This window comes from Grus americana, chromosome 13 (genome assembly GCF_028858705.1).
Source record: "Grus americana isolate bGruAme1 chromosome 13, bGruAme1.mat, whole genome shotgun sequence".
Taxonomy (NCBI): Eukaryota; Metazoa; Chordata; class Aves; order Gruiformes; family Gruidae; genus Grus; species Grus americana.
The window spans coordinates 9,451,646-9,473,229 of NC_072864.1; the positions used below are offsets into that span (position 1 = coordinate 9,451,646).

A 21,584-nucleotide genomic window follows, 5' to 3' on the forward strand; every position below is an offset into this window, starting at 1 on the left:
TAGACTTCGCCTAAAACCTTGGAACAAACCTTCATTTACAAGACAGGGGAATCATTTTTATTCCACTACATGAATTCGGTGGGCTGCCACAGGCCAGTCATAATCTGTTATTGTTTCCCTGCAACCTTGTACTATTAATTTTTCTTTTTAATGAAGTGTCCAGCCTAGTTTAGCTATGGGAACTATGATGGAGCTGCAATATAAATGGTTTATGTCATGCCTTTGTCAAAAGGCTTTCCCCTACAGCACTGAAATGTAATTGAAAAGCCATTTTAAAATAAAGTAGCAGAATGGTTGCAAATGCAGGTTGTCAGGAATAAAGCAGGAAAACCCTGTGCATTACATTAGATTTTACCAATCACAACTTGTGTGACTTTATTAGTGTTTATACAGATTGGTAAAGCCACATAAATTGCATATGCTTGCATGGTTATATTAGCAAGTATTCCTGAAAGATACTGAAGCCATTTTAAAGAAGTTTTTCTTCAACTGTGACTAACAATGCAGTAATTGGTTTGTTTAAACACCTGAAAAAAATTAAATACATCTTTTTTTTTTATTATTTTATAGCATACAGAATAAGCCTGTGTTTGAGACAGTAAACGAGCTTCTGAGCAGAATTCAAGACAGCTTTCATTGCATATGAAACTTTGAATGGCTGAGTGCGCAGTAATCTTTTTATATATAATATATATGTGCAAGACACATAATTTAGTTTTCTCTTATGCTTATTTGTTCTCACCTTGGATGTGTGTGCGTGTTCTTGGAGGCATGACGGTGTATATTTTACTAAATGCTATTATTATTTGTTATTATTATTAAAGCCTGAAGATAGCAACTATAGAGAGCATTTATAGTTAAAGCTCACATCAGTTTTCTCAATAAATCCCCATCAAAATTGTTTCTGAAAGACTTTGATATAGCTTTTGGTTCACACTTCTCATCTTTAAAATAACTATGGAAGTTTTGTCAGAAATTAATTTTATCAGAACACATATTTCACAACTAATCCAAAAATATTTGAAGTTGTTTTGATTCACAAGCGATTGGATTTTTGATGATTTTTTTTTAGTCAGTGTATCAATCTTTTAATGCCTTTTTCTCCTCTTATGGCCAGTCTCTGCAGTTTGTGCAGTGGAGTATCTCCTTTGCTCAGGCAAATCTCAAGCCTTGAGGCAACCTCAGGAGTTTCCCGTGACTTAGCCCAGCCGGGCTGCTCCAGCCCACACCACAGAGCACGCTGCAGCCCAGACAGGGCTGGGATTTCCCAGAAGGCTGAGAAAACGCAGACGTGAGTGTTTGATGACTCAGTTGTTTCAGCATTTGAGCTGAATTTCAGTTCAGGTACTTTCCAACAACAAACTACACATTTCAACACATCAAGATTCTTTCAAGGCAACAGTACTTTACCAAAATAATTTTCTCTTAAAGAGCAGGTAGGAAAATCTACAATGTCAATATTATGAGGTGTTACGACTATAAGAGATAGGGCAGTATGAACTTATTTCACCACTTAATGTCTTTTAGAAGTCTTTGTAACTTATAACAGAATAACCATTCTTCTTTGGTATCTGTTTGACCAGGATATATGTCTTATAATTATTCTAACAATATTTCTAAAGGTGTTTTACCTCAAGCAAGTCTTGAAGAGCACCAATAAAGCAGAGGCAACAAATTCAGACTACATGAAATGAGACTGACACAAGCAGATTGTTCTTAACATTCCACTCTCAGGCCTTACTTTAAGAACCACCTAATGTTTCGGTGTACTTTGGAGCATCATTCTACTAAAATCAAAGCTTTTGCCCTCATATATGAGCCTATTTCATTTAGACTACTAATATCCATCCAAAAATATATGCAATTAGCTAATCCTGCAGATATACTAGGTGTTTGTTCTGTGTTGTAGTTCTGAGGGTTGAAATTGAGAATTCAAAAATTCAGGTCTTAAAACCTGTATAAATGGCTACTTGTCTAGAAGTGAGACGTGTAATACAGGTTAAAGCAGGCAATTGGAGATGTAACACTTTCTGTTCAGATATGTAGGTCTCATTAAACATGCTAGCACTGTAATAAGGCAGGGTGATTCTGTGTAACTGAAAATTAATCTTCTTTCCACCTGGCATTTGTGCAGAAACAAAGCTATACTGCGATTTCCTTCCAAGATCTACTCTGTATGTCAGGAATACCATGTTTTTCTCATTATAGTCTAGGCTTACTACGTGAGGATTAAAAACAAATAATAAAAAGGATGTTATATATGAAAGAGGCAAGGTATACATTGTACAATAGTGATGTATATATCCAGTAAGTGAACCTAAGTTTCTCATTCTATATGAGAGGGATTTTTAAATGTGGCAGTATTCTTTTTTGGAGGCCTCATGAACCCTTTATTCATATATAATGCTTTTCAGAGTAATATAATTGAGAAGAAATTTATCTGTTGTGCCTACTCTCACTCCCTCTAGAACTTCAGTATAGAAAATACAAGCAGTACAGGAAGGAAATCTCTAGTCAGGATATTCCCACTTGAAGCTACCCGCCATCTTCCAGGGTGACAGAGTAGCCAAGTCTATGTTATAGCTCCAAACGAGATCAGTAGTGCCTTTCTGTCTGCCCTGTTGTTCTTTGTTCCATTAACAATGGTTAAACATGAATATTTACCTTCTCAACTGTTTGATTATCTAGATGCTATAACAGGAAATTTGCATTCCTGAACAGGCACAGCTGGAAACAATTTAAGAAAGAAAGATCTTTCAAAAGAAGAGAATTTAAGAAGCATATGGATGCCCAGGTTTATGTGATAATCAACAAAAGCGGTGCTCGTCCCCCCACTTTTGCAGGGAGACACTTCAGACTCCAACCAGAGGGAACATCCCACAGTCACTCTGCAGGAAGCTTTCTTTCAGAAATTATTTGCTTGAACTCTGAAATGTAAAAAAGTCTACAAAAATAGACAGAATAGTTTCTCAGCTAAGACATGAAAAAAACTTGAGTAGGGACCAGTTTGTTAAATTCACTTATCTCATATACTAGTGAGAGTGATGGGCCTTCAAGTTTTCCTTTAAGGTTATTCCTCACAGTCCTTTAATTTGTAAAAGTTAAATGTACTTGGAAGTGTAGCTCTGAAGTAAGAACAAGAAGAGTAGACAGAGGCCTGAACTAAACCTTGAAGTGAGATACAGGAAAATGCCAGAAGAGGCGAACTGAAACAGTGGCGAGAAAATTCACATAACAGTGCATGGAGGGGAGACTCACAGAAACTGAACACATAACTAATTTAAGATATTTTTGCTATGTCTTCTTGATACCCATACATGAATTTGAAACCTAGTCAGGAAGTCTTCAATCAAACCAAACACTCTTTAACTTCATTCTATTGAAAAGCTGTATCTGAACAAGAACTGAGCATTGTTTGCAAAATTTGGCCCTAGTGTTTAGAGAATGACAGGATAAGAATCTCACATGCTGAGCTACAGCTCTTCCTAAGAAGCAAAGGAGCTTATACATTTTCCACCTAAATTAAATTGAATGCTGTTGGTACCACTGTCAAATACACTTTGTTTCTGCCTGATACTAATTGCTGCAGTCTACCTTAACAAGTCAGTGGATACCATAAACATATCTCCTATGTAGCTGCTCACAAGGATGTTTAAGTGTACGGTCCATTTGGCTGCCAGAAATAAGATTATCATCATTCAAGGACATTTCCACAGAAATGAAGCATCTGTCAAGCAGGACTTGAGTGCATTGAATGCAAAAACTGTGAATGAGTCAGCCAGACAAAGAGCTTTAATATCCTGGCTTTATACTCTTTATCCTAGACAATTCAGATGGGATCATGCCTTTGTTTCTGTAAAAACAACAGTATTTACATATTTATTATCTATTACATTTAATCTGTTTCTGTGCTAATTTTAAAAAAGCATGGATACTCCTGTAAGTGGACAATTCTCACCTCTGTGGAATCACCAAATTCAGTAATAGCATAACTGAAAGTCACAGAGGATATGAAAAATTAAAGGCATCAGAGCAGCAGATATAACTATTTTTAGGACTAGGGTTTTCCATACTGCTCTATTTCCACACTTTCCACAGTTGCCTTCTCTGAAGCCTGAGAGTCACCACTAAATTCTTTTTCTAACCCAAGTCTGAGCCGTTATATTAAGCTCAGTGGAATAGCACAATATATTAGAGGATTAAACCAAATATGGAATTAATCACGCATTCATGTAGGTCTAGAATAAGTAAAGTATGAATCTTTTTGACTGATAAAATCAAGTTGGATGCATAAATATTAGAGTATTTCTTACATTCCTATTCTTCAGCGCCACATTGCTGTGAGTTTTCTAGAGGTTCTCTGATGTTTTAAAAAAGAAATTTTGTTTTGTTTTAGAAAAGAAATTTTGTGATCCAAAAAACGCACCTCATCAAACCGTGCTTTACAGATATAGAAGGATGGTCAGTGTCCTACAGCATCAGCTCTCCTGAGTGACAATCAAGACCAACGGATAAACTCTATGATGCATGAGAAAAACTGGCTGACAGCAGGGACAAGCAAGGGATTAGTCTTTGCAGAAATATTCCCTATATTGTAAAATATTGTAGACACTATAGAAACAAGAGACTGACATCACTCAGTAGACCGTATGTTTGGAGGCTCTACTTACCTTCACCCACTGGAAACTTGTTGCCAATTTATGTAGCATATTCCACACATTTGAAATACCGCTTAATGAGACTACGATGACAATGCAGATGTAAGCTTTCTGCTGCCACTTATCCAGTACTTCAGCTCTGGCTGCAAAGAATGAAAAAGTTCATTTGAAATCCAATGCAATGCTGGTATCATAATATAACTAAAGTCTAGCCTATAAACCATCACAGTAGCCTAAAGAGAGTTTAAAGACTAGCAATTAAATAATACTTATAATTCCAAGGAGAAAATTAATAAATAGCTTTTACCTTAACAGACTTACTATTGCAAGAATGTTCCCATAACTAAAATGCTGGAGGCCATATCAAAATTCCTTCACATCTTTTTCGTTATGTCCTGAAAAAACAGAGTTCTATGGAAAAATCTGTTCTGGGAACATTATCCAACACAAGACACACTGTAGGGGAAAAAAGTAACAGCTGCAGATACCATTAGCCAACAAGATGTGCTTTGAACATTTCTAAGTGCTCTAAAGGCATATTAGAAAATTAGTATTTTTACCATTACGATGGAGAAGGGAGTAGATTATTTTAGTAAGCAAAACTACCACTACAGTAGGAAAATGATATCTAGGATAAGACATTTAAAGGGAGAAAATGAGCAAGAGGTACCTCTACCTGTAAAAAGTTCATCTATGGTTGTTTTGATGGTTAAAATTCTTTCATAAATGGGATAGTGAGTTGAGACACTGTATAAAGGGTGCAGAAATGAAATGAGCTGAATCATTTCTTATGAGGTGAGGTAAGTCTTTTCTTGAATTTAAATTAGTAAGTTAAGAACGCTCACAGTTTCACAGAGCAGTCCCGCATCATCCTATGTGTTTCTGACATGTTCTCACACAAATAAAAAATAGAGTTAATGTGATTGAATGCAAAAGAAATACTCAGTCTGATCTATTGTTATGTACTGATGTAGACACTGTGTTTCTGATGCTCATTTGATACCTTGATACGCTGTCAAATGGGTACTAAACGTACCTAGGATTCATTCTAGCCAAGAAAATCAGACCAGATTACCCAGTACTTTCAAATTTATTAATTGAGAATTTCTAGGAAGAATTATTGCAAAATATCCTCTATAATTTGGGTTGACACATCCGAATCAGTAATTTTCTGCAGTATTTAACTGTTAAAGCTGTCTCATCTATATCAATCCTCCATTTTATAACCACTTTTCACCCCCGTTAAAGCAATCAAGTTTTACTTGCAAAAAATAGTTCAACAGCACAGGCCAAATTTCAAAGTTGCTAGCAAAAGTGTTGAGGAGAAATGAATAAGCATTGTCTGAATACTACATATTCGGTATTGCCATATTACACAAACATATTTCATGCTTCCTCCATCAAAGGAAGAAATAAAATCATGTGGCTTCTATTGCCAGTTGTGACTTCAGGTATGTTGATTCACTGTTTTAAAAAGTTGTGGTACGCATACAATAAAAAACACACTCCTAGAAAGTGAATTTTGCTAAGATAGGCTCTATGAAGTAAGGTATGCTTTGTGCGATGACCAAGTCACCAATATATAAAGTGCTTGGTTTATAAAAATACTCTACACATGCAACATATTTCTGCAATTTGCTATGAAGTACATATGGCATTTTAAAATATGCTTATTTTGCAAGCAAATAATTTTTTTTTCCATAGATGACCCTTTTGAACTAATTCACAATTCATATGAATGAACGAAAAGACTAAAACTGAATAAACTTTCTCACTTTGATAACTTGTTCAATATCTTTACAGATGACAACATGTTTGCAGATGACTCTGCAGCTCAAGATTCCTTTTTGTCCAAGAAACTTGAAGTTGTTTAGATATGTATTTCCTAAAATATCCTCTTACATATCCCTATCGTCTAATTTTTTCAAGACCTGCTTTTGCTTTTAAAAGCAGCAAATAGTTGGTAATAGATAGTACCAGTCCTCAACCTGACCTGCTGCACTATTAAGCTTTTTTCTGTACGTACACCTGACCACCAGACGGTGAAGTGCCCATATACATAATAATTTAACTGTCAAGTAAAGGCTCCATTTTCCAGTTACATTGCATTTAAACAGACATCAGAGGTTACAAATCAATATTTTTTGTAGCACTAATCATTATTTCAAGCAAATAAATCTTCATATTAACATCAAGCAAGGAAACTCCTCCAGATATGAATTTTCACAAAAACCCATAATTTAAGACTGCCGAATGATTTCCATCATTACTACAGCACAAGCAAAAGTTTAGCTAATTGATACATAGGTATCAGATATTACTTTTACTGTATATTATGTTTTTATTTTCTTATTTTCTGTTGCAGTTGAATATGGCTTCAATAGTAAGGTTCTACTAACTCTATAACCTTTACAAAAGGGAGCAAAGCCAAAAGAAAAACAACTGCTGTATTTACAGAAGGCTGTTTCAAAGTACAATTATAATTACAAGAAAACTCAAAAAAAAATCCATTAAACAGTTCCAACGCTCCAAATAGATTTGACACAGTGGCACTTTAAATCAAATTTCCTAACAAGATTTTTTTTCTTTTGTAAAAGAAGCCGTGTCTTCAGAGTCGGTTTATACAAAGCGACAACTCGAACAATTTTGAAATGTTGCTAGTTAGAGGGGAAAAAACCCCCAAACCCATTGTCACTATGGTAATTATTTCACAATGCCTGATGTTAAATGGGCAGTCCTGTGGCCTCAGAAGCAGCTGAATCCTGCATTGTCCTTGCATGATAAAAAGATTTGAAAGTCTGAAAAGCAGAGGAACGGAATCTCACAGCTTCTTAGACTTCGCTCTGAAAGGGCCATTGTAACATCATCATAAATCCTGGGCTCCCCAGGCACTTGACAACTAAAGCAGTGGACAATAGAATTCTTGTGTTGAACAAAACACTCCTTGTCTGCCAAAGGGCTTATCTGCTTCATTTACAAATGTCTTTCATTGTACCAAAATAATTCCCTATTAGAAAAACTATTAGAAACAGAACTAAATAAATATTCACAGCTTTGTGGTCTGTTTGGCAAAATGAATAAACTAATACAATCACGGAGCATGCAAAATATGAGCTTTAAATCAAGTAAACCCAAAACAACCCCAAACCTCTATTTATTTTTCTCTCTTCGTTTCCCTTTTACTGATTGCAGGGAATTACACTGAATACACATTTGTCTCTGTAAAAAAAGACCTAGGTACATTACACTCACTACAAGGGATGCAAAACATCAGGAATCTACAAAGATCTCAGATTGGAGCAACAGTGTATCCACTGTGCTTTTAAAGTGAAATATTTCCAAAAGAGCAATTACAGAAATAAACTTGGGAACATATCAGAGAGAGTTTACTGAAATAGAGACAAAATACTTACAATCATAAAAGGATTTAAACTGTGGATTTATAACTACATATATTTAGGTCCTTGCTACTGAGAGATACGAAGGCATTAGGGATCAGTTTCTGAAATGAAATGGTCGCCAGATTATTGCAACTTTTTTCAAGCCCAATGAAAATTCTGGTAGCTATCATAGAAAAGAGTGAGAGTAAAATATTCCACATATATATACGCACAATTTCAGAAAGCATTTCTAACGCAGTCAGAATTCCATTGCATCAAGGTCTCCACATAAACAGTTATTTGATTACGATTTACTAGAAAAGTGCTTATGGAAAGACAATTTAGACCATACACAATCATTAAGAAAAACCCCTACCAGTCTAAAGCACTGCCCAAGCAAACAGCACTGACCATACTCAAAGCGTCAGAGTAACCCATACGGCTGAATTAAAACCTGGAGAAGTTGAAACTTCTTGACTGAATTACTGATCATAAACTGCCTATTCAAATCCAATATGGAAACAATGCTTTCACACAGCCCAGGCAAATAGGCTGAGTGGCTGAATAGCTTTTTATCCCGTGTCTAATTATTACAAGCTGACAAAACATACAGGTATTTCTAACCTGCATATTAAACAGATATTCAAGTGAGGAAATTAAATATTCAGAATATACACAATAAACAACAATGCTGTTAAAAATGCAAAAAAAAAAAGTGTCTAACAACATTTAAAATAAAAATAACACAGGTTTAAGCTCACAATCAGAAAACAGAATCCAAGATTTAGGAATATGTGAGCTTTCCACGGTTCTACTGTGAATTTGCAGTCTGACCCTGCCACACACCACTTAACCTTGGAGCCATTTCTAAGAGTGAACAAAGGCACACTATAAAACATTTCACCTATGAAAAATGTACCAATCAGTTTAAAAATCAGAGGAGAGAGGCCTGAATTCAGACCTCCCACATGCCAGCTGAGTATCTCTAGTGTTTGGGTGCAGAGCTTCACCATTTTTTCTCTCACCTTCTCTCCTCAGTGAATAATTACTCTTCTAAAGATATAGGTATAAGTTCTGATTTAACATAAAGTTTAAACTTGACTTCTCGTATGCCATTTTTTGATGTTTGCTATTCTATGCCATGCATCACTGAAACTCCCCTCCTCTTGAAGCTGTATCATTCGTATAAATATAATTTGCATAAAGTTCTAGTTCTTCTCATCATTTAGGCAATTCGTAATTCAGGAATATGTCTTCAACAAAATCTGTTTCCTGCCAGCTCTCATAGCTTTATTCTAGTTCCTACTACATGACACACAACCACACCACATTTTTATATAGTCAGTAGTCTCTGTTTAGGTGTAAAAAAATGGATCTGCACTGAAGTTTAAGTCTCTTAGTGCAAAATCAGCATTGAACCCTGCTAGAGAATATATATCTGAGTGCCTTGACTAGGAGGGTAGTGTCCTTGGCTATGTATAAATTGCTCCTGCAAGCTATTATCTTAGCATCTAAATAAGCTTATGCTCTGAATCACCTTCCAGGACAATCTATCTTTTTCCACTTACTACAGGCATCTAAGTCAAGTAATGTGAATCCCCACACGCAGCAGCCAATATAGCATCTCAGAATAATTTAGGTAGGAAGGGAGCTCTGGAGGTCATCTGGTCCAACTCTACCACTGAAAGCAGCACCAATTTCAAAGTTACTTGAGGTAATTAAGGCTGTCACTTCATCAATGTTAACAGCTGAAATTAGCAGCGTGACCAAGGTCTCTGGACAGGAACACTTTAAGGGTTTACCATCTTATGCTGAAAGACGGTCACGTGAAAAGTAATAGAACAAAACAAAGGGCAAGCATTGCATCAGAAACAATAAAAAGGCAATCTTGTATAATTTGCCTTATAAATACATACGTATGCACTTACAGGTCTCTTGGCAGGTCAGGGCCAATGACTGCTCCCCTAGGGTCTGGGGGATGTTTGCACAGCTCTGAGTGTGCTCCTGGGCACCCAGAGCACCGGCAGCAGACCTAAGATGCACCCCGTGTTGAGCAGCAGTGATGGAGGAGCACACACTTCCTCTGTTGTACTTGAATGCTTCAGATTGTTTTTATTCCCTCCTGGTTCTGAGGTAGGAAAGTGTTAATATCTGTATTTTACAGCACAGAATTCAGTCCTGGAGGAGCTAGGTTTTCAACCCATGATTCGCATAAGAAGCCTGTCATAAAATGAGGCTTGAAAGCAGATTTTGAACCAAACAGTTGTACTGTCCTGTACCTCCTCCAGAAGGAAAGAAGGACCTTGCCACCCAGGAGGATGCCTTGTAGAAGGCAGGACACGCAAGAAAAGAACAAAACCCAAGAGCTGCAGAGAAGGTCTGTTCACACAAACAAGGTCTGTTCAAACCAGGTAAACAGTCTGTTTCTCTTTCTTATGAACTATGCTGATTTTATATTACACTCTCTACCAAAATATTTTCCCTTGGTGTTCCCATCCCTTCACCGTACTGTTGAGTGCTGACTAACATTCAGCAGGTTGCAATGCCACAAGCAGAAAATCGGTCAGCCTGACTGCTTCCAAATACTGAAAAGTACTGAAAGCATTGAAAAGTAGTCGACCATCCTGAATAAAAAGCTGTTAGACACGAAGGCCACGAACGATGGTAGAAATTAACAAACTTAGAAGCAGAACAGCTCTATGCTCTCACAAGAGATAAAAATACATCTTAATGCTTTTCAGAATATTAACAGAATGCAGACTGAAGCCCAAATCTCATATGTCCAAGGCCAAATTAAATAGCAGGAAGAGAAAAGGTTCATGTGGACTCACAAGGAACAAATTAGCCCTCCTCAAAGAAGCTCTTTACAGATCACATGAGCGCCCAGGCCCTGTGCTCACCAAATACAATATGACTTCTTGTTTTTTCTTGCTTTTGGGTCACAAGTGCCTGAAGGTAGACGATAGGCCCTTGAGGATAAAGTCTGTATTAATTAGCTTCATACTGCTCCAGTCCTGTCCTATCCAGGTACTAAGAATACAAGTGGATTAGGAGGCCTGAAGGCAGGTATGTTCTGTCATTTTAAATATCATAAATCAAGCCCCCTATTTCAGTGTTTCCAACTTCTCTGAGTTTCTTCTAAAAACTAAATTTGGAAGAAGAGGATCCACAGCAAGTAGATACATACATGCCTATATAGATATATATGCATGTAAATAAATCTTAATAAAAATATTTTGTACAAATTTTTCATGCATAAACAAATATTTTTGTCTACCTCACTGGATATAATTTAAATTCCTTGCATTTGGAAAAAGTCTTCGTTTGTCCTCTAAAAGCGTGACCCTTTACATTTGCTGTCTAACAGATTAACTTAAATGTATGTTCTTGAACCACCACCTCCAGTAAAATGCTCATATATATTCTCCCTTGGATAAACATATTAAACGTACCAAACATACAAAATCAGTTAGCGCCATCGCGAGAGGCATACAGAATTGCTCTAAAGCCTTTGAAGTCATGCTGGAACTCAGCTTCCACCAGCAGCAGATGTCAGAGAATACTAGAGTGGGATGTTGTCATCATTGAAATATTTACATGGCAAATTTTCCCTCCAAATTTTTGTTTCTTGTTTGTTTCCTCCCCGTGCCATATTCATAGGTGCTTTTCTTCCACTAAACACAAGGTCAGATCCTTTTTCTAGAGCAAAACTATAGCAAAGACTGTCTTCGCTAGCATTTGGCGGTCTATTTATCTTATCTTTCGCTGCTGCCAGTTTCAATAGGCTGTTCTCTATTTCTTTCCTCTGGCTTTCTTCTGCTCTCTTTTATCAATCTCTTCTAGTGACCTGAAAAGAGAACCTAAAAATTGAGAGCCACTGAACTATATGCTGAATGCCCCCATTAGCCAAGCTGTAGGGGACACAGCACAGAAAAAAAATTCAACTAACCTTTCAAAAAATCTTTATATAAATGTTCTACAAAATCATCCTGCTGGTTCCAGGTCCACTGGAGACGCCCAAGAAAGAATAATTCTGAGACATCAGAGATATCATAAAGGAGAATAGCTCAGAATTCGTCCAAGAGACTCAAGAGAGATGGAGTTCTTTGGTCTTAGGGACATTTTTTTCCTACCTTCTCCCTTTTATTAAGAAATAAAGAAGAGTTGTTCAAAGGCACCACAGAGATCTGACGTTTCTGAATTTCTGCGTGCCTCATTCAACTCACTGAATATCTCTGTCATCCCAGAAAGATACGTGATTCGTTCTGGGAAGCCTATTGCAAACCCTGCAATGACTCTTCAAGCATTTGTAAAGCTTTTTTTCAAAGTTTAATTCAGTCTTATTTCTAGACCAAATACACCTCTTTCCCTATTCCCCCTATCCTCCACCCAAACTCCCACAGGTCATAGCTTGTCTAGATCTAGGGAGGGTGGAAGGAACAGAAAATGGATAGTAAACTCATTGTAGGTCAACCAAAAGGCATTCAGTCTCTGTCTTTCCTAGTCATCTTTTCCTCATTTCCTTTTGTGTTTTCTCAAAGGACATTACACAGTTGGCTTTTCAATCAAGGATAAGGCAATGTCAAACGCATTAATTTGTCCATGAAACAGCCTTTAAGCGTAGACAAAAGAAAGCTTAAAAAATGAAGACAGACAAGCTAAACATTACTAATTCCAAAGCCAAGCCTCTTTAAATGATACATTTCAGTTTTCAGGACTGAACAATACTGACCAACTGATATTTTGACACTGTCCTCAGCAGTATATAATTTTTAAGAAATTGCAATTAAAGATACAGCAAAATATCAATGAGCAAGTATAGAACTTGGAAGACGTGCAGGCACTAAGAGCATTTCATGATGCCTGGTGGGCAGTTTCTACTCACAACTACTACAGCTTTCCAGAATTTCGGCAATGTTTATAGCAAGGATGATGTGATTTTCCACCACCTATCATTTCAGGATATTCCATTCTAGAAATTCCAATATACCTTTTTTTTTTTATAAATGGACTTATTTTGTTATTTGGTAATGTACTTACCTATTTGTTCCTGAGAGTTGAAACATTAACAAAGATCAGTATTTCATCTGTATCATGTAATGAAGTGCTCGTAACACTGAAGTTCACAGCCAAAATTAACCAGAATATTCAACAATATTAATATTTAACATTTGTCTGCTATTCATTATGCCTCCCAAATACCACCGAGACTTTAATTTTCTGTAGTGTAATTATTATAACCTGTGAGCAAATGCATTATGAGGTTTCTTCAAAACAATGATTGTGAAATAGAAATATGCATAACCAAATAATAACAGAGCAAGTGCTCTGCATATTCAGGAGAAACTGCATAATTAGGAAAGAATTCCTACTGATATCAATGGGAGTTTTGCCTGATGAAGCTAGTCCTAGGTGCTATAAAGGCATTTGCTTTAAATAACCATAAATGAGCTCCAGAGTACTACACCACTAGCAATCATCTAGCAAATTCATATTCAGCCAACCAAGAAGATATATTTATGAAATAATAAGGATGATTAAAAAAAAAAAACAAACCCAAACCCAAACAACCAACCCCTAGTTGGTTGAAAGCCAAGAACGTATCTCCACTATTTTAAATGACTTCAGAAATGCAGGTGCTCTCTCTAAGTTTCAGTTGCTTTCTTTTGGGACTCAGCCAGGAGTGCCCAACGTTAACATATCTAGACAAAAAGAAAGTCTGCATACAGAAATAACCTAATGCCTAATAAAAATCAAAGATAACTTCAGAATAATGACAGAAATTTCTTTGCCTACTGTGCAGAAATGTGACTCTCCAGCAAAAGCACGGAAAGGTCTATTTACCAAAAATTTAACTAAAAACATGTAAGTGGCATAATTTTCATGCAACGATAACCTTTTTCCTTTTCAGCTGAATTGGACAGGGATGGAAGAATATTCCAGGCCATAACTTAAGTCTCCTGGGTGGCCTTGGGCAGATTTGCTGGGAGTATCTACACAGTGTATTGCTGGCAGATGTGAGCTTTTTCTGCCCAAGTTCCAAGCTGAGTTGAAGCTGAATAAATGTGGTTAGCACAGCACTGTGCCCAACCCACCAAGTCCTACTGTGAGCCGAGGCATATGAGCTTGTGATCAGACCTGCTAATTCAGATTTGGCACCATGATAAACATGTTTGTGTAGCTCTAGTGGGCTGAGATTCCATCTGCCAACAATAGACTTTGTCGACATGCCCTCTGCTCCTCAGCTCCGTCGCTAAACTGGAGATAATAATTAACGCCTGTATCTGAAAATGATATTGTGAAGGTAGGTTAATTTACTCTCACAATGGATGCTCTAAAACTAGAATCATATAGCTGTGTAGTTATTACCTAAGGGAGTAAACTTTTTCCATATGTATGCTATGGAACTGAGCCAAAATAAGGCTATATACATACTTAATGTTCAATTTGGTGAGCTCTCCATTTGGATGATATAAATAGGTACTCACGTCTTTGGTATTATCTTCAGGTTCATGAGACTTACAAGTATTTGACAACTCAACATTTCTAAACATACCTGTTGCTTTGTTTCCGGAAAGCATCAGCCTAAGCGAGTTGTATGGAAACAAGTCACCTAATCAGTTTACCGAAGAGTGTGGGCAACTTTGCTTCAACACCTTGCTGATGCTCCAGTCAGCATTCACAGCCGTTGTAATTACGATGTAGCCCTTTTTAACAGACAGCATTCTGCACGCTAAATTATGGCGGGACACTTCAGAAAATTCATTTGAGAAGTTTCAAATGACAATAATAAGCTTACCCACTGCCTTTTAAAAAAGAAATCTAATTATTCATTCTGTCAATCTCATGCAAAATGTTCATTGTTTTTACATTATTGTGTACTTATTACTGTAACTGTTGTGCACAGAGAAAGAGAGAAGATGAGGAATAAACCACAGAAACTCCACTTAATGTTGGATTTTTCCTTTTATATTTTGTATTTTATTCACATGCCCTGAAAAATAAAAGCATAAAACCAGCACAGGAACTTCCCCAACCACATTTGAGAAAATAAACCTCAATAATCCCCCACATCAAGACAGTGTAAGTTTATGCGTGGCTACATAAATTATCTTCCAAAATACTTTGTGAAGAAATATCTTGTGGTATTGAGAAATACACAATGCTGTAACTCAAGAGGTCAAGATTTCATGGTTTAAAACACTGCACATCCACGAATATGGTACAATAGACTGAAATAAAAATGACCGAAAGTTGCAAGGTTCAGAGCAAAAGCTTGTGCTGCATCAGATAAAGTTAGATGACAGCAGGGAAGCCCACACATCCGCACAGCATCATGGCAAGACACCCTTTCAAAATGCACTGCGAGGTTCCCCCCCAGACGCTCGCACTGGAGCACTGTGTAACTCAGCCCAGGCGCAGCCACGCGCTCCTCTCCTCTCGGTACACGATAACCCACTCATTTACACAAGCTTGCAAGGCGCAGGCATGGCCTTAACAGCCTCTGGAAACACATAAACCAGCAAAGCTGGACTTTAAGCTACACAGATGTTAGTAAGTGCCTTAGAAACAGGGAGTAAAATTGCATATTATCAGAAATATGAAACACAGACAGATGGAAGTGGAGTTGTTGAGCTGTACTTTTTCCCTGTGGATTTCTTTGTGCCCTGAGTTTCCAGAACTAAAGTTACCTCATTCCAGCACAGCAATATCTCAACTAATTACAGAAATATTTCAATTAAATGAAAAAATAATTGCAGGAAAGGATACTTACAGGGAAGAAAAAATAATCCAAAGCATCAAAGAGATTGAGGAGCATAAATTCTATTGAAAGTCTTAAGTTCTTATATGATTAAATCACCTTGACTTTGAAAAAAACATGTGATCCTATGAATTTGAAGATCTCCCCTCACAACAGCAAACTCAAACCTCATAGTTAAATGTAATAAACCCACAAGTGCAATGAAACTTAAGTGCAACTGCTCAGTACCTTTCAGCAAATGTCTTTTATTTTAAGTTCCAAAATCAGAGCCAGCATTAGGTTTGTGCTTTAAAGAGTATACTTTCCCAGAAACTCTCCGGGCAGGGAGGAGATTGCTATCTGAGCTCCTGTACGTACAGGGTGAACGACCGTCTAAAGATACTTCAGGGATACGCCAACGTCAGGAACGGTTTCAAGGGACACCTCATTGCACTGTACCTGCATTTACCAGTCTGCCACCCCTAGGAACAGACATGCCTGCTCTCCCATGGCAGGTCGGGGGCCGTACAGAACTCCAGACTTGCTAAACTCAGTTCTGAGTTGAACAGAGCAACTTGTGAAATAGAAAGACAAGTTTAGCTGTCTTGAGGAAAAAAAAAAGAAAAAAAAGGGAAAAAAACAAAAAAGGGAGCCTTAAGAATGAAGGCAGCAAGCTTTGAAGAGCCAGCAGGCTCCCATGTTAGCCATATGCCTTCATATGTCTGTTCTGTGGGAGTGTTACAGCTCCTGCTGTTCCATTCTTCACTTTTTAAAGAAAATGTTACAAGGCCACAAGGACTCACAAACATTTGTTGACATTTCTTCTGGGTCAGCCTTAGGAGGCCTGCAAGAATTTAAACATATGGCAGTATTTAGTTGCATGAGGGAATGGGTTGTTTCAGAGAAAAGCAGTATTTAGTTGCAAAACAGTTTAATGCACCATAAAGGTTTTAATTATTTTGGCCAAAATCCAAACTTTTCTCGTTATATTTTTAACATTATATTTTTAAAGCAACAGCAGCTTATCAGTTTAGCTGGTATTATGAAATATTTCACAATATTTTCTACTGTCGTCCACACAAATAGTATCTTGATCTGGGGCTCCAGCTCAAACAAATTTGATGTGTGTTTAGAGTTGAAAAGGGGAAAAAAAGAAGGGACCAACTGACTACTGAAATGAAGGTTATATCCCAAACTTGTCAAAGGGGACAGAACCGTTGCCATTTTCAGCCACAAGATTACCTGAATTGGGTTCGCAACATGTTTCAGTAGCAGTACGTATGCATTTGCAAAGCTGAAGAACAGGATTTCCAAGGCTTTGTTATTCAGATGACATTGTTCTAAGTCAGTTGCTAGTAAACACACAATAGCTCACTTGCTGGCACTCTTTATATCTTGCTGTTAAAACCAAAATGCATTACATACAGAGATTTGAGCTGAGGCTTGTCTCAAGCCATGAATAAAGGGCAGCGCAATGTTAAACTTGCTCAAAGACGCACTGGGAACACACCTGATACAGCTATACTGACCGAGCTATACTGCAGCATCAGGTGCACACCATAGCAACCTACCTCACAAGTGAAGCTAAAAGCCTTGTGCAGACTGTTCTTTCTTCGATGCTTATTTCCTTCAATATTATAGCACACTAATGAAGGAGCTCCTGCCGCCCTTTTCACTTGCATGACATTAAATAGGCCACAATCCTATTAATTGTATAGCGAAGTATTTAAAAATGAATAATTTAAGCAGTTGAAATGAAAGGTCTTGCATGGAAAACAAGGATGCAAGAGCCAGTCTCTGTTAAAAAATATTTTTATTTTTTCCAAACTATATAGCAGGTATGGTTTTTGAAAGGTAGACCTGGCCCAGAAATTTTTCCTAAAATATTCTGTTAACTAATATCTAATCTAACATATTAACTAATACGGACCAGAAGTTGTCAAACAAGCTAGTAGGATTTTGGTAGGATTTCTGTGCAAGCAAGCGTGCTGCAGCATTTTGAAACAATGCTCCTGTTCACCAAATCCCTCTGGTTTTGAACAACATTTTGAAGCCTAAAAAGGAACCCAAGATTATTTTGGTGAAAACAATTGTAAGAAATTCATTTATGAATGACTGAGATGGATAAGGGAATTTTATAGAAATTATCAGGGAAAAGCAAGGTTATCTAATTTTAACAGGTATATTGCACAAATAAATAAAACATCTGGATGAGGAAGTTCCAAAGACAGAGGTAGTACACTTTTTGTATGCATTTCCTCGGGAGTTTATTAGCTGGCAGCAGGCAGGGTAAGGTCGGTTATCTGTGGTGTTAGCTAGAAGAATGAAAGTTGCTTATATGTGTTATTTTAACCCAATTATGGACTGGAAAAGCATCAAACATTCTGAAACTTAAAACGATTGAGAGGACAAAATTTTGTCATTACAAATTGTGTGGACATATAAGTGATGTGAATAAAATTCCAAGGTCAAGTTACTTTTATTAACTTTCCTTCTCTCAATGAAACTATCATCCAAATTTAGTTAGAGAGAAAACTATCCAAAATGTTGCGGACTTTGCAGTCCTTAAGAAACAGAGCACGTTACATCTCATAGAGCTTTGCAAAAAAAAAAGTTTTTATAATTTTGCTAAAATTAATTTGACATTTCCTGAAAGTTACCAGCCTACATTTAACCTTTATCCAAAATTACCTTTTATTCTAAACTGTTCAGTAATAAACTACATGAGGCGTTCTGATATAAAGGGAAGGTAAAGACTGAGTTTCAGAATCCAGTTATCAGCACTGACCATAACCAGGCAAACAAAGATTGCTACGAGGAAGAACCAGTAACTTCAGAGGAAACAGTAAATCAAACAAACAGAGATTGTTAGTCACCACATAACAAAACCTGATAACTTGGGGACGGGAAGATTTGTGTTTAGAAGCTGAATTTCGCCGTGATGGAAAGTCCTTACTGTACAGAAGACACATTGCACGGTATGAAGAAACTAGCGTCCTCAATGGAAATCAGCAGTAAAGATTTTAGTCAAATGCACAGTTGATGCAGTAAACAAAAAGCAGTAGTTGAAAACAAACAGCCTAACACAATAGTTCCCAACCTTGCAGCTGAATTCAAAGCCTAAGAATATGTGAGCCAGATGGATCACAAAAGATATATCAGCAGCATGGGGAAAATAATGAAACAATGAATAAAAGGGATTGTATGACTCACTTAAACGCCAGTTAAAAAATGGCATCAGAGAGCTGAAGCCATCAGCTCGTAACAATAACTAAAAGGTTAAAAATAAGTTTTACGTATTCATAGAGTAGCAGGAAGACTTAACTGCAAACTTCTCATTGCCTTCAATGGCAAAGCTGTAAATCAATTAAAGCTGGGAATTGTAAAGAAATTTTTACAACAAATTTTTTATATAAGCAGTTGGCACTAAATTCACATTCTTGCCAACATTATGATAGAAGGCAAGAGACACAAGTCCATTCTTATCTTTGAGTAGGGCAAACAACGGAAATATTTTAAGTACCCCAGCCTGAGCAAAAAAAGACGTCAGATTCTTTAGTCTACAAATCAAGGGCATTTTTCAAGAAAATAAAAAGATGGATTCAGTTCTGGATCTGGACAGAATATAAATGAATGTAAAAATAACAGCATGGAGTATGGAACAACAAGGCTGTATTGGGTGGGGAAGATCCTACAGGAGTGACAATTTCTTGTAGGATGCCGGTGGTACACTAAGGGTTTTCTCAAACGCTTTGGTTCAGAGCAGCGTGCGGTGCAATGATGCCCGGGTGGGCAGGCTGCTGCAGGGAGCCAGGGAAACTGTTCTGCACCGGCACAACAGTCTGCCTTGTGCTGCACCGCACAACCGGGGCTGTTTATCACGGGCTTCACTGGTACAAGGCTTTGTCTTACAAAGATGAGCAGTTGTGCTTTGGACTCTTGGATACAACTCTAGCTATCAGTTGTATTGAGGAGAACCTAATTCCAATTATCTGAAAGCAAAGAAGAGTTTGTTTCTGCATTTAGCTACTTACCCCTATCTAATTCGTTCCTTTTACATGATAAGAAATCGAAGATACTCTGATACACCCATGAGCAATTATAAAAGCTATGCAAATATTGCCAATGTAACTATAAATATTCATTTCATGTTAAATCTCTTTGATCAGATTCACACACTTTCAGATTCTATTTCTGTAAATATTTCCCTGAATTCAGATTATCAAGCATGTTTGCTGAAACGGCATATTTTAAGTAACTATTCACAGCAGACTTTCAACTTGTAATTGCTAATATTCATGTCAGAAACCTAACTCAAAGAACTACACTTATCCATTTAGGAAACTGAAGGTTATCACATTACTTGTACATCCCATCGACACAGCTCAAAATGCATCAAACGCCTCACAAAAATGACCAGAATAAAATGCAATTATGCTAACGATGCATGTTAGTGACCTTGTGCAAGCAGTCTACTGAGATGAGGAAAGCTGATGACATACAGAAGTGTTTGCTGAATATTTTGCTGAAATTAACTAATTTTCAATGAATATATTAGTATGTAACTATTGCATGAACATACTGCAAATGCAAAAGCAAGATGACCCTCATTTAATGAATTCTTTTGTTACAAATTAACTATACTCCTATAAAAAAAGACTTAAAAAATTCAACTATATATACACAAAATGCTTCTATATTAAATGGATTCATAATGCCTTATTAAAAGATACAATTCTAGAATAAACAACTGAAAATTAAGTTGATGTGGTTTAATATTGTTGGGTTTAGACCCAATGTACCTCCAGCTGAAATCAATGCAAGCCAGTTAAATAAATGCTCTTGGCAGCTACTTGTTTGTGCCTTAACATATTAGCCATTCTTTTGATTAAATCAATATCTATTAATGATTTTTTTTCACTTTTAAAACACTGCAACTGTTTCTGCAAGTCACCAAATGTTACTGTCTTCTACACAAACATGTAGACAAAAATCCTTGACTATCAAGTTCATAATTACAACACATCAACACATTTTCAACTCCTACAGTTCTATATTATTCTGTGGTCAGTATTTGTACTCCTTTGCCTGCTCAGCATGAGACAGTGCTTTGGCTACTTGTAGAGACTCTCATCCAGCAAAGCTACCTCCGAGGCAGCGTTTGCTCTTATTGCTTTGTTTTCTTAATATAACCCATCAGCTGAACGTGCATCCGTATTCCATCATCATTAGCACAACCATGACGAATCCAAATCTCAGAGAGAGTTGTACTGTATCTAGTCATAACTTTCATTTGTATGAAGGACTATGAAACATAAAAAGGCCTAGCTAATATTAGATTGTTGTAAAGCTTCCTTAGCTGTCTGTTCTCATTTCAACCATTTGTAATAAACATCCCAAGATGTTTTTAAGACCGACTCTCAGTGGCACAATACGTGCTAACTTCTGTTTCAACCTTTCGTACCATGGCTGATATATGTTGTGAGCCAGATACTGTGGAGATATATAGCTATTGAGAAATATCATAATAAAAAAAACCCAGTAAAGTTCTGTCACATGTGAGTTTAAATGTTACATCCATTTGTTTAATTTTAACTTATAAATTCTGAGGAAAGGAGAATACATGGCCATGATTTTATGGCAAGTTAGGAGCATCTGTTAGGATAAACTGCAATAATCACAGTTAGAATTTCTCATTATCTATGTCCAGTTGAATGCCCAACACTTCTGTTTGTCAAATCTAAGCAAACCGCAGCCTAATTTTCAGCAATAATTAGCTACAATTAGCAAACTTGATGGCTGCCT

At 36.9% G+C, this 21,584-nt stretch overlaps 1 protein-coding gene across 8 annotated transcripts in view; it reads right to left on the reverse strand.

The window, feature by feature from the left end:
• The window catches only part of CDH11 (cadherin 11), an 81,416-nt gene that overhangs the window by 35,891 nt on the left and 23,941 nt on the right, over positions 1-21,584 (reverse strand). For 3 of the 8 annotated variants that reach the window (XM_054840497.1, XM_054840504.1, XM_054840500.1), the window contains exons 2-3: positions 4,980-5,053; positions 4,671-4,801 (exon numbers count right to left, since the gene is read on the reverse strand). The exons of 1 other annotated variant lie outside the window; for it this stretch is intronic. The gene's annotated coding sequence lies outside the window, so the exon portion shown is untranslated. Of the gene's footprint in view, positions 1-4,670; positions 4,802-4,965; positions 5,054-21,584 lie in introns of all 8 variants that reach the window. 4 more of the 8 variants (XM_054840499.1, XM_054840502.1, XM_054840503.1 and 1 more) reach the window with 2 other exon arrangements.